At 43.8% G+C, this 14,553-nt stretch overlaps 1 pseudogene; it reads right to left on the bottom strand.

Annotated features, from left to right (window-relative positions):
- The window catches only part of LOC148146038 (uncharacterized), a 50,551-nt pseudogene extending 36,646 nt beyond the window's left edge, over positions 1-13,905 (bottom strand).
- Positions 13,906-14,553: the final 648 nt, after the last annotated feature.

The following is a 14,553-nucleotide window of genomic DNA, read 5'->3' as shown; positions in this document are numbered from 1 at the left end:
CGAGGTAACTGTGGTAGTCATTGGGACTGATGGATAATTGGTGTGCAATCGATCTCCAGAACTGGAAACAGAGAGGTAATGAAGAGAAGTCTCAGAAAAGGATCAGGTGGCTATGAGGGAAAGATGGAGGATGGAAGAAAATTAATGTAGTTTTTTTTCTAATTCTGGCAAGAGCAGGAATATATTGGAGAAAGAGCTGTGGGTTAATCTCCCAAACAGGATTGGACGAAGGAATATTCCACATATCCCCCCAAAAAAGGCAGATATAACTATGACTTGTACAGATAGCCAGAAGTACATATTTGACTTGGAGAAAGTGAGATAAGTTAAAGAAAAAAGTTACAATTCAGCTCAGCCTCGAGTAAGTGGATATTACTGGATGGTGACTGTTCAGGTCTCTGAGGAAGAAGCAGAGAAACTCCAGACCACTAATCCTGATGACAGATGGATATGCAGAGGGATGGTACATCCACTGTGAAGAGGAGACAGGTGGTGACAAAGGAAAAAAAATAGTAATTTTGCAACTAACTTAAAGCCCCAGAAAAATTGTGAATATCGGTGTTGCTTCCAATTGCTTTCCACATTGCTCCCATGTACTCATTCCCCCTCCGCCTGAAGCCTTTCCTTCCTGCCATGACTGTTTCTGTATCACTTTATTGATAAGATAAAACTAAGCTCCAGTGCAGTCCCCGTTATCAATCGCACTTGTTACATCCTCAAAGAAATTTTATCCAATTGAAAACAATGTGGACTCTCCCAAATTAACTTGAACTGATCAATGTGTCCTGCTGTATCTGGTTGAATAATATCTTTCAACAGTTTCCCTGTGACATGTTGAGCTAACGAGCCTATGCTTCCGCTTTCTGTCTCTCTTTTTAATGTGAAACTTCCACCTGCTATCTTCGAATACACTGGGCTGAACCGTGAATCACCAGGAAGAGCAACAGTTTCAAGAATCGAATACGAAAGCTCTGTCTCTCGCTGGATACTGGTTTCCAATTCCCCATCCAAGTGGGCAATTTCTTTAGGAGCTGAAAGGTTCTGACAGGTGGATGGCAGATACTTTGCAGACACTTTGAATCAATATCAAGATGGCGGCACAGAATGGCAACTCTGTACACTTTTCACTTTCCTGATGTAATCCTATACTTGAGTACACGTGACAATAAAATCTAATTCTAATTCCAAAATTAAGCCTCGAGGGAGTCAATTTGATGAACAGAATAGGTCCATAATTTCCATTTATTTAACAAATAAATACATTCTCGTTGCAACGATAGTAACCAATTTGCAGCACTGTTGGCACGGGTACTTTGTTTTATTCCTCTTCAACACAAACACTGACCAGTCTTGGATCATGAGATGTATATGCATGTCGGATACACAAGGAATGACCAACTAACAGATTATTATTCAGAACTATGAGAAGTTATTCCTGCTTTTAGTAGCAGAGATTTTATGATCTGCCACATGGACTAACCAGTCGTGCTATCTGAAAATGCTTCACTGTTCCGAAAATCCTCAAAGAAAATTCAGCCAGCATTGCTCCCTGCTTATCATTGTGAAATTGTGATTCAACTGAGCATTGGGAGATTTTCCTAATTCCTTAGTGGCAATGATCACACCCCTTCCCGTCCAAACACACACTGCATCCATTGGAGATATCCAACAAAGGTGTGCACACCCAATAATTTTATTTATATTCTTTTCTGAAATTTCTGGCATTCTTAGTCTTGGTTGTGAAAATATTTTATTCAGATGTGATTCATCAATTAATTAAAGGGACTTGAACTTTGGTGGATGGGCCAGAATTTATTTCCTTTGAGAAATGATGTGGTAGCTACATTCTTGTGTTTCTGTTGTCCTGATAATGTGAGAAGAATTAGTTAGTTGTATGAAGGGGAGGGGTGTTGCAGAGGGATTTTCCAGGATTTTGACAGAAGAACACCAAAAGAATCACCCTTGTTCCAGAGAGTTGTTCTCTCATATCGAGAGACAACGGTGGTAAGTTTAACCTAAGGATCACCTCACCTCTCCACATCTCACACCAAACATCCAGCCAATTGTGTTACTGACTCCCTGCAGCAGTGGTGGCTGGATGGCTGATTTGTCTTGTCAAATGACACCAGTAGCGTAGATTCAGTTCCCATTCTGCCTGGGGTTACTAAGAAAGTCCCACCTTCTCAACCTTGCCCCTCCTCTGAGGTATGTTGACCCTCAGGTTAAACTCACGATCAGCCGTCTCGTGAATGAGAGAGTAGCTCTGTAGCCCACTGGGACCATGGCACAATGTTATAATGCAATTCAGGGATGGTGAGTGGCTTGCAAGGGAACTTGGAAGTGGTGGTGTTCCTCAGCATTTAATGCTTTTGTCTTTAGGATGGTGGTGGTCTTGGATTTGGGAGATGCTGTGTAAGCATTGGTGAATTTCTGCAGTGTGTACTGTCAGTGATACATAATACTGCTACTGAACAGCAGTGGTGGATGGCCTACATGTTTGCAGGTATGGTTCCAATCAAACAGCCTACTTTGTCTCTAAATAGAAAGTTGACTTTCCTCCTTGAAACTGTTTTAAAGAAGAGTTATACTGGACACAAAAGGGATTTCTCTCCCCAGGTGCTGGCAGGCTTGCTGAATTTCTCCAGCAATTTCTGCTTTCAAATGTCCACTTATATTCCGCCTGTTTCAGGGTGCTGTCCATTTTCTTGAGGTTGTGTTCCATCGCTGGTCTGATGTGTGCCATGCAAATAGGGGAGACACTTTCAGAATCTGTGATGTATTCTTGACTTCTGGCTTGCTCTTGTATCCACAAAACTTAAATTGTGAATCCAGTTCAATTTCAGCTCAGGTTGTTGATCGTAGGGGATTCAGCAATGGCGAAGCCTTTGACTGTCAAGAGGCATCATGTAGGCAATCTCTTATTGGAGGCACTAATTGCTTTGCATTTGTGTGGAGCAAATGTTAATTCCCATTTGTCATCCCAGGCCTGGACGTTGCTGGGATCTTGCTGCAGATAGACACTGTGTGCTTTAATTGTACATTGTACAATTATTAGTGAACACTCTGAATTATGACTCAATGATGGTGGAATGTCAGTTATACAGTCACTGAGGATAGTTATGCCGAGGGCACAATATTGTAGAACTCCTGCCGTGAAGTCCTGGAGCTTAGATGGCTCACATCTACTAACCACACCAATTTCTGTGGGTCTGAAGTGACATGTAGTTCAGACTAGGTAAGGACAGAGATTTTCTCTCTCGAAAGGCCATTAGAAAAGAACATAGAACAGTACAGCACAGAACAGGCCCTTCAGCCCACGATGTTGTGCCGACCATTGATCCTCATGTATGCACCCTCAAATTTCTGTGACCATATGCATTCCAGCAGTCTCTTAAATGTCCCCAATGACCTTGCTTCCACAACTGCTACTGGCAACACATTCCATGCTCTCACAACTCTCTGTGTAAAGTTCCCGCCTCTGACATCCCCTCCATACTTTCCTCCAACCAGCTTAAAACTATGACCGCGTGTTAGGCATTTCAGCCCTGGGAAAAAGTCTCTGGCTATCGATTCTGTCTATGCCTCTCATCATCTTGTATACCTCAATTAGGTCCCCTCTCCTCCTACGTTTCTCCAATGAAAAACGTCTGAGCTCAGTCAACCTCTCTTCATAAGATAAGCCCTTCGGTCTAGGCAGCATCCTGGTAAACCTCCTCTGATCCCGCTCCAAAGCATCCACATCTTTCGTATAATAGGGCGACCAGAACTGGATGCAGTATTCCAAGTGCGGTCTCACCAAAATTTTATAGAGCTGCAACAAGATCTCACGACTCTTCAACTCAATCCCCCGTTAACGAAAGCCAAAACACTATATGTTTTCTTAACGACCCAGTCCACTTGGGTGGCCATTTTAAGGGATCTATGGACCTGCACACCAAGATCCCTCTGTTCCTCCACACTGCCAAGAATCCTATCCTTAATTCTGTACTCAGCTTTCAAATTCGACCTTTCAAAATGCATCTCCTCGCATTTATCCAGGTTGAACTCCATCTGCCACCTCTCAGCCCATCTCTGCATCATGTCAATATCCCACTGCAGCCTATAACAGCCCTCTATACTGTCAACGACACCTCAAACCTTTGTGTTGTCTGCAAACTTGCTAACCCATCCTTCAATCCCCTCATCCAAGTCATTAATAAAAATTACAAACAGTAGAGGCCCAAGTACAGAGCCCTGTGGAACACCACTCACCACTGACTACCAGGCAGAATATTTTCCTTCTACTGCCACTCGCTGTCTTCTGTTGGCCAGCCAATTCTGTATCCAGACAGCTGAGGTCCCCTGTATCCCATTCCGCCTGACCTTCTGAATGAGCCTACCATGGGGAACTTTATCAAATGCCTTGCTGAAGTCCATGTACACCACATCCACAGCTCGACCCTCATCAACCTTTCTAGTCACATCCTTAAATAACTCTATAAGGTTTGTGAGGCATGACCTGCCCCTCACAAAGCCGTGTTGACTGCAGTTAATCAAGCCATGCTCTTCCAGATGTTCATAAATCCTATCCCTCAGAATCCTTTCTAACACCTTGCAGACGACAGATGTGAGACTTACTGGTCTGTAATTGCCGGGGATTTCCCTATTTCCTTTCTTGAAGAGAGGAATTACATTTGCCTCTCTCCAGTCCTCAGGTACGACTCCAGTGGAGAGCGAGGATGCAAAGAGCTTCGAAAGTGGCGAAGCAATCGCATTTCTCGCTTCCCAAAGCAGCCGAGGACCAATCTGGTCTGGCCCTGGCGACTTGTCAATCTTAATATTTGACAAAATTTTCAGCACATCAGCTTCCTCTATCTCTATCCATTCCAGCATGCACACCTGCTCTTCAAAGCTTTAATTCACTACAAAGTTCGTTTCTTTTGTAAAGACAGAAGCACAAAACTCACTTAGGGCTTCCCTTACCGACTCAGATTCCACACACAAGTTCCCTATGCTATCCCTGATCAGCCCTACTCTTTCTTTGACCATTCTTTTATTCCTCACATAAGTGTAAAATGCCTTTGTGTTCTCCCAGATGGGCATTTGCTGCAATTGACAATAGTTTTATGGTCAACATTACAGTAATAATTCCATATATTTCTTTAATTGAATTTCTGGCAACTTTCATGATGGGATTTGATCCAGGTCCATGGTAATAGTTCTGAAGTATCTGAATGTGACCAAATTCAATGACTGGCTTCCAGGTTGATTCAGAACCCACAAGGAGAAAGTGAGGACTGCAGATGTTGGAGATCAGAGCTGAAAATGTGTTGCTGGAAATGCGCAGCAGGTCAGGCAGCATCCAAGGAGCAGGAGAATCGACGTTTCGGGCATGAGCCCTTCTTCAGGGCTGATGATTCCTGAAGAAGGGCTCATGCCCAAAATGTCGATTCTCCTGCTCCTTGGATGCTGCCTGACCTGCTGCGTTTTTCCAGCAACACATTTTAGCTCTGATTCAGAACCCACAACTTGATATTTCTGTTTCAATTTCAAGCTACATATTTACGTTTTGTTATTGATTACTGAGTGTCATGTTAATTTGCCCTGGTTAGAAATCAAGAATGCAGACCGATTAAGTGGTGGCTGTGAACTGCATTAACTTCAATCCATTGTGAATAATTGTGAGACCATTCATTTCGTCCCCGTTCAAAATGGGTTAGTGTGTTTGCGCAGTTGGATGTTTGAAGTAAATACGGATGTGCAGAGTGAGTTGTTTTCCTATGCAAAGGCAGGTCTTGAGTAGAAAGTCAAAGGATAATTTACAGATGCGTGAGGTATTTATGGTGTGTGTATATGTGCATGTGGATGTGCACACGTGTGCCCACATCTGTGTGTGTGTGTGTGTATGTGTGTGTCTATGTGTTGTGGGTGGGGGAATGAGAGCGTGCAGGGCTTGGTTTTGAATGACAAGTAGGTTTACAAATGACACAAATATTGACCGGATGGATGGCAGTGAGGAAAATAGTTTTAAGTTAAGATAGATATTGACAGGTTTATCAGAGGGGCAGATCAGATAAAATGTAACCCTGATAAATGTGAGGTGATGCACTTTGAAAGAAGTTACAAGACAAGGTAATGGTCAACGAATGGTAATTCACTAGGATGCTTCGAGGAAGAGAATGAGCTTGAGGTGATTTTGAACAGATCCCTGAAGCAACAGGACAGGTTCTTAGGACGTTTAAGAAGATGTTCAGGACACATGCCTTTACCAGTCGAGTTATGTATAATAGGTTCATTAAAATCTTGCAGAATTCTCAGATAATCTTCTTCACCTTACCACAAATCTTGGTGTCATGTGCAAACTTCCTAAACGTACTTCCTAAATTCTCATACAAATCATTTATATAGGTAAAGAATAACAATTAACTCAGCACTGATCCCTGTGGCACACTCCTCATTACAGGCTTCCAGTCTGAAAGACAACATGCTACCAACGCCCCCTATCTTCTTCTGTCACTCCAATGTTGCATCCTATTGGCAAGCTGTCCCTGGATTCCACGAGATTCAACCTTACTCAACCACCTACCATGTGATATATTGTCAAAGGCTTACCTAAGGCGTCTACCACATTACCCTTATCTATGTTCTTGTTCACTACTGCAAAAACTCAAGCAGTCGGAACATTGTTTAGCCCACAGTTGGAGTATTGTGCGCAGTTCTCGTCACTGCACCATAGGATGTGATTGCATTGGAAGGGGTGCAAACGTCATTCAGTAGAATGTTGCTTGCGCTGCAGTGATTTAGCTGTGAAGAGGGAGGTTGGATCAGCTTGAGTTACTTTGTTTAGACAAGACATCGTGATTTATCAGATTATGAGGGGCATGGACAGGGTGAACAGAATGCAGTTATTTCCCTCAGCCAAAGGAACAAGAGCAAGCGGGCATAACTTGTAATATGAAAGGCAGGACGTTTAGAGGGGACATAACACCCAGAGGATGGTAGGGGTCAGCACTATTTTGCCTGTGAGTGTAACTGTTATTGACCAGGCCAGACCCCCTCAAAATATTTTTAAAAGGTAGCCGAGAGGCTAACTTTTGTTTTAATTTTAAAGGCAGATGTGAAGTGGGTCTTCCAGGTGTGAAGTGGGTCTTCCAGGTGTGATGGAACAGGTCAAATTATTTGGCTTTAAGCAAAACAGAATGTATTTAAGCACTGCAGCTGAAACACGAACAAATGAAAGCAGAATTTCGAATAACGTAACTATTGGAAAGGTTAAGTGACCTGATACAGTAATTATTACTAATTACATGTTCCAATACAGGAACACAAACACAGTCCTGGAAAAAAAACAGATATTTGGATCATCGATAGTCACAGGTGAAGTGCCGGAAGACTGGAGGTTGATAAACGTGGTGCCACTGTTTAAGAAGGGTGGGAAAGACAAGCCAGGGAACTATAGAGCAGTGAGCCTGACCACAGTGGTGGGCAAATTGTTGGAGGGAATCCTGAGGGACAGGATGTACATTTATTTGGAAAGGCAAGGACTGATTCGGTATAGTCAACATGGCTTTGTACGTGGAAAATCATGTCTCATAAACTTGATTGAGTTTTTTGAAGAAGTAACAAAGAAGATTGATGAGCGCAAAGCAGTAGATGTGATCGATATGGACTTCAGTAAGGCGTTCAACAAGATTCCCCATGGGAGACTGATTTGCAAGGTTAGATCTCATGGAATACAGGGAGAACGAGCCATTTGGATACAGAACTGGCTCAAAGGTAGAAGACAGAGGGTGGTGGTGGAGGGTTGCTTTTCAGACTGGAGGCCTGTGACCAGTGGAGTGCCACAAGGATCGGTTCTGGGCCCTCTACGTTTTGTCATTTACATAAATGATTTGGATACGAGTATAAGAGGTACAGTTAGTAGATTTGCAGATGCCCACAAAATTGGAGGTGTAGTGAACAGCAAAGAGGGTTACCTCAGATTACAACAGATGGGCCAATGGGCTAACACGTCGCAAATGGAGTTTAATGCAGAAAAATGCGAGGTGCTGCATTTTGGGAAAGCAAATCTTAGCAGGACTTATACTCTTAATGGTAAGGTCCTAGGGAGTGTTGCTGAACAAAGAGACCTTGGAGTGCAGGTTCATAGCTCCTTGAAAGTGGAGTCGCAGGTCGATAGGATAGTGAAGAAGCATTTGGTATGCTTTCCTTTATTGGTCAGAGTATTGAGTACAGGAGTTGGGAGGTCATGTTGCGGCTTTAGAGAACATTGGTGAGGCTACTGTTGGAATATTGCGCGCAATTCTGGTCTCCTTCCTATTGGAAAGATGTTATGAAACTTGAAAGGGTTCAGAAAACAATTACAAGGATATTGCCAGGGTTGGAGGATCTGAGCTACAGGGAGAGGCTGAACAGGCTGGGGTTGTTTTCACTGGAGCATCGGAGGCTGAGGGGTGACCTTATAGAGGTTTACAAAATTATGAGGGGCATCAATAGGATAAATAGGCAAAGTCTTGTCCCTGGGGTCGGGAAGTCCAGAACTAGAGGGCATAGGTCTAGGGTGAGAGGGGAAAGATATAAAAGAGACCTAAGGGGCAACTTTTTCACGCAGAGGGTGGTACGTGTATGGAATGAGCTGCCAGAGGATGTGGTGGAGGCTGGTACAATTTCAACATTTAAGAGGCATTTGAATGGGTATATGAATAGGAAGGGTTTGGAGGGATATGGGCTGGGCACTGGCAGGTGGGATTAGATTGGGTTCTGATATTTGGTCAGCATGGACCGGTTGGACCGAAGAGTCTGCTTCTATGCTGTCCATCTCTATGACTCTTTGACTGCAGGTGCAAAGCAAAGTGCTGTTAGCAATAAGCAACAGTTCATCGAAAGTTGAACAAGAAAGGCTTAACTGAAAGGGCAATTAGATAGGCCTGAAAAAAGAAATTCAATCCAAATAATCACTTCTCAGACAGTGAACAAATACCAAAACAAAAAGATCTGAAGGAAAGTAGCATAATTCACTGCATGCCAATGTGGGATCAGCAATGATAGGCTCCTGTAAACTCCTGCTCACGGAATTCTCTGATGCACACTTGTGGATAGAATTTAAAAATATAAGAAGTTTCCTTCTCGTATACGAGAAGATTAAATAATATACTGTGAAAGAAATCTGTGTCTTTTGATTTTTAGTGTATTTTCAGCAATACTTGTGTTTCCATTCATTTCCCCCCAGCCTGATGCTGATATCACTTCCTTTGTCATTCATTTCTTTCCACAAATCAGCTGCTGTGTTGATGTGGAGAATACAAACTCCAACCAGAGAGCTCAGTTACAGATGAGATCCCATGCTCGGGAATGGCGCCGGATATGGCAGATGAACCAATATCCTCAGTGCTTTCATGGAAATGTTTTGTGACTCTCAGTGAGTCCATCGAGCTCAATGAGAACTGCCCCTAGATGAACTATGTTTGCTTGTGGCTTCATCATGGAGCCTTAGATCAATTCAAAAACAAGTCCTCATCATCACCAACAGTCATTGTTTCCATCTGTAAAATGGCTCCTACATCCATCCCTGCCTCAGTTCATAATTAGCAAATCAGTCATTCATCCTATTGTGAGCTCGTGACCCTCATATCCAGTGCCATATCAGTCTAAGAGCAAATTATGAACTCCACACATTTGCTTTATCCAGATTTCTTCCTTTACCTTGTTTGGCTTCCCAACAAATTCCATTTCCTCATCATCCAGTTAACGTAATAATCGACACATGCATATTGTCCTCCAAATTCTCGATTTTGAATTCGCATCTGTCTGCTTGGATTAGAATATAGAATATAAAACAATACAGTGCAGAACAGGCCCTTCGACCCTCGATGTTGCGCCGACCTGTGAACTATTCTCAGCTCGTCCGCCTACACTATCCCATCATCATCCATGTACTAATCTAAGGATTGTTTAAATCTCCCTAATGTGGTTGAGCTGACTACATTGGCATGTAGGGCATTTCACACCCTTACCACTCTCTGCATAAAGAACCTTCCTCTGACATCTGTCTTAAATCTATCACCCCTCAATTTGTAGTTATACCCCCTCGAACACACAGATGTCATCATCCTAGGAATAAGACTTTCACTGTCTACCCTATCTAATCCTCTGATCATCTTGTATGACTCTATCAAATCCCCTCTGAGCCTTCTTCTTTCCAATGAGAACAGACCCAAGTGTCTCAGCCTTTCCTCATAAGACCTTCCCTCCAGAACAGGCAACATCCTGGTACATCTCCTCTGCACGTATTCCAATGCTTCCACATCCTTTGTGTAATGGGGCGACCAGAACTGTACACAATATTCCAAGTGTGGCCATGCTAGCATTTTGTATAGTTGCAGCATTATATTGCAGTTCCTGAACTCAATCCCCATACCAATGAAACCTAACACACCGTATGCCTTCTTACTAGCACTATCCACCTCGGTGACAACTTTCAGAGATCTATGCACATGGACTCCAAGATTCCTTTGCACATCCACACTACCAAGAATCTTTCCATTGGCCCAGTACTCTGTCTTCCTGTTATTCTTCCCAAAGTGCATCATCTCAAATTTAGCTGCATTGAACTCCATTTGCCACCTCTCAGCCCAAATCTGCAGTTTATCCAAGCCCCCCTGCAACCTGTAACATTCTTCCAAACTGTCCACTACTCCACCGATTTTAGTGTCGTCTGCAAATTTACTAATCCATCCACCTATGCCTGCGTCTAAGTCATTTATAAAAATGACAAACAGCAGTGGTCCCAAAACAGATCCTTGTGGCGCACCACTAATAACTGTACTCCAGACTGAAAATTTTCCATCAACCAACACTCGTTGCCTTCTTTCAGAAAGCCAGTTTCTAATCCAAACTGCTCAATCATCCTCAATTCCATGCCTCTGCGTTTTTTCCACTAGCCTACAATGTAGAACCTTATCAAAGGCTTTATTGAAGTCAATGTATACCACGTCAACTGCCCTACCCTCATCTACATGTTTGGTCACTTTCTCAAAAATCTCAATGAGGTTCGTGAGACACGACCTGCCCTTGATGAAACCATGTTGACTATCTGAAATCAAATTGTTGCTTGTTAGATGATTATAAATCTTATCTCTTATAATCCTTTCCAAACCTTTCCTCCAACAGAAGTAAGGCTCGCTGATTTATAATTTCCTGGGTCATCGCTACTGCCCTTCTTGAACAAGGGCAATCCTCCAGTGCTCTGGTACCATGCCTGTAGACAATAATGACTCAAATATCAAAGCTAAAGGCTCTGTTCTCTTCTCCTAGCTTCCCAGAGAATCCTCGGATAAATCCCATCTGGCCCAGGGGACTTGCCTACTTTCACGCCTTCTTGAATTGATAACACCTGTGCATAACTAACCTCGATCCTTTCTAGTCTAATATCTTGTATCTCATTCTTCTCCTCTACAATATTCTCCTTTTCCTGAGTGAACACTGATGAGAAATGCTCATTTAACATCGCTCCGATTTCTACAGGGTCCACACTCAACTTCCCACGTCTGTCTTTAACTGGCCCTATTCCTACCCTAATCATCCTTTTTATTCCTCACAAACCTACATAAAGCTTTAGAGTCCTCCTTTGTTCTATTTGCTAGATTGCTCATGTCCTCTCTTGGCTCTTCTTAACTCTCTCTTTAAATCCTGCCTAGCTAATCTGTAACTCTCCATCGCCTCATCTGTACCATCTTGTCTCATCAACACAAAAGCCTCCTTCTTCTTCTCAACAAGAGATGCAATTTCTGCAGTAAACCACGGTTCCCTGACCTTATCACTTCCTCCCTGCCTGACAGGGACATGCCTATCAAGGACAAGCAATAATCTGTTCCTTAAACCAATTCCACATTTCCATTGTCTGCATCCCCTGCACTTTTCTACCCCATTCTATGCATTCTAATTCTTACCTAATCGCATTAAAATTGCCCTTGCCCCATCGATAACTCTTGACCTGTGGCATGTACCTATCCCTTTCCATCACTAAACTAAACCTAACTGATTAATGGTCACTCTCTCCAAAGTGCTCACCTACAACTAAATCAAACACTTGGTCGGGCTCATGACCAAGCACCAGATCCAATGTGGCCTCCCCTCTTGTTGGCCCTTCGACATACTATGTCAGGAAACCCTCCTGTACACATTGGACAAAAACTGATCCATCTGACTTACTAGAGTTATAGCATTTCCAGTCAATGTTGGGGAAGTTAAAGTCCCCCATAATGACCACCTGTTCCTTTCAGTCCTACTCAGAATAATTTTGTCAATCCTCTCTTCCACCTCCCTGGAATTCTGCGGAGGCCTATAAAAAAATTCCAAGCAGTGTGACCTCTCCGCTCCTGTTTCTAACCTCAGCCCACACTACCTCAGTAGATGAGACCTCATCAAAAATTCTCTCAGCCACCGTTATACTATCTTTGACTAACAAGGCCACGCCTCCTCCTCTTTTATCGCCTTGCCTGTTTTTAATGGAAGTGGGCGGCACGGTGGCACAGTGGTTAGCACTGCTGCCTCACAGCGCCAGAGACCCGGATTCAATTCCTGCCTCGGGTGACTGACTGTGTGGAGTTTGCACGTGTCTGCGTGGGTTCCTCCAGGTGTTCCGGTTTCCTTCAAAAATGTGCAGGTCAGGTGTATTGGCCACGCTAAATTGCCCGTAGTGTTAGGTGCAGGGGTAAATGTAGGGGAATGGGTCTGGGTGGGTTGCGCTTCGGCGGGTCGGTGTGGACTTGTTGGGCCGAAGGGCCTCTTTCCACACTGTAAGTAATCTAATCTGAACCCTGGAACCTGCAACATCCATTTCTCACCCGCCTCTATCCATGTCTCCGAACTGGCCACAACATCGAAGTCCCAGGTACCTATCCATGCTGCAATCTCACCTACCTGTGACCCTGAAATCCTGTCCCTGTCCTTCCTACTCTCATCCTCCTGTGCACTGCAACTACACCTTCGGTTCCCATTCCCCCTGCTGAGCGAGTTTAAACCCACCCAAATAGCACCAGCAAATTCCCCACCCAGGATATTAGTATCCCTCTGGTTCAAGTGAAGACCGTCCTGTTTGTACAAGTCCTATCTTCCCCAGAAAGAGCCCGAATTATCCAAAATCCTGAAACCCTCCTTTCTGCACCAAGCTTACAGCCACGTGTTCAGCTGATATCTCTCCCTATTCCTTGCCTTGCTATCACGTGGCACGGGTAACAAACCAGAGATAACAACTCTGTTTGTTCTCGCTCTCAGCTTCCACCCGAGCTCCCTGAAATCCTGCCTTACATCCCTATCCCTCTTTCTATCTATGTTGTTGGTATTTACATAGACAACGACTTGAGGCTGGTCACCCTCTCCCTTCAGGACCCCAAAGATACGATCCGAGACATCACGGGCCCTGGTACCTGGGAGGCAACACACCAACCGTGAATCTCGTTCGTTCCCAACAAACCTTCTATCTGAGCCTCAAACTATTGAGGCCCCAATGACTAACACTCTCCTTTCCCTCCTTCCCTTATGTGCAACAGGGACATGCTCTGTTCCAGAGAACTGGGCCCCACTGCTTGCCCCTGGTAAGTCGTCCCCCTCAACAGCATCCAAAACGGTATACATGTTTCTCAGGGGAATGGCCACACAGGATCCCTCCACTGACTCGTTTTCCCCCTTTCGAAGATTCACCCAGCTTTCTTCTTGCCGAGGAGTAACCACTTCCCTGTAACTCCTATCCATCATTGCCTCCCGAATGATCCGAAGTTCATCCATCTCCCGCTCCAGTTTCCTAACATGGTCTTGGAGGAGCGAGGGTTGGGTGCACTTCCTGCAGATGTACTTGGATGGGACACTAATGGCGTCCCTGACCTCAAACATCATGCAGGAGGAACATTGCTCTCCCTGCACTGCCATCCCTGCTAGTCCACTAGTCACAAAGTAAAAAAAGAGATGCTTAGCTAATATGTTCCTGGTCTTTATGGTTAGAGGAGGTGGTTGGGTGGGAGGCCCTACAAAGCTAGGGTCTCGGGTTGAGAAAACACTGACTTATATAGCAGGACGGAAATAAAAATAAGAAGTCCCTCCTTTCCCAGAAACCTCTGCTCTCTGACTTCAAATTTAAAAGCACCAATCAGTGACTCACCGCTCCTGGCTGGCCCCTGGTGTCAGCTCCTGCCCTTCAAGAAGCTGCTGCCGCTGAAAACCGAAAAAAAAAACAGATGGTGCGACTCTTGTGGTGTAAACTCAATCTGAAAGTATTAGATGTTCTGCTGTGATATAAATGTTACCAGCTGGTGAAATGTTATACGAAATTATCGATTTCATTGAATTAAGTCAAATGAAATGGTAGGTAAGAATTCCAGAATCAAAAGTAAGTTTGAAAATTGTGAACAATCCTGTGTTACTGAACGGTCTCAATTTCTTGACTCCATCTCTAAATCCTTCCGATTAAAGAGCTCCTTCTCCTGTTTTAAATGCTCCTTAAAATCTCCCGACTGCAGAAGTTATTGTCATCTTACCTGATATCACCTGCGATGGATCAACAATAACCTGATTTAATTT

This window comes from Chiloscyllium plagiosum, unplaced genomic scaffold (assembly GCF_037043375.1).
Source record: "Chiloscyllium plagiosum isolate Xiang-an unplaced genomic scaffold, Cpla_swu_hap1 HiC_scaffold_22, whole genome shotgun sequence".
Lineage (NCBI taxonomy): Eukaryota > Metazoa > Chordata > Chondrichthyes > Orectolobiformes > Hemiscylliidae > Chiloscyllium > Chiloscyllium plagiosum.
This window is presented reverse-complemented; position numbering and strand designations above follow the sequence as displayed.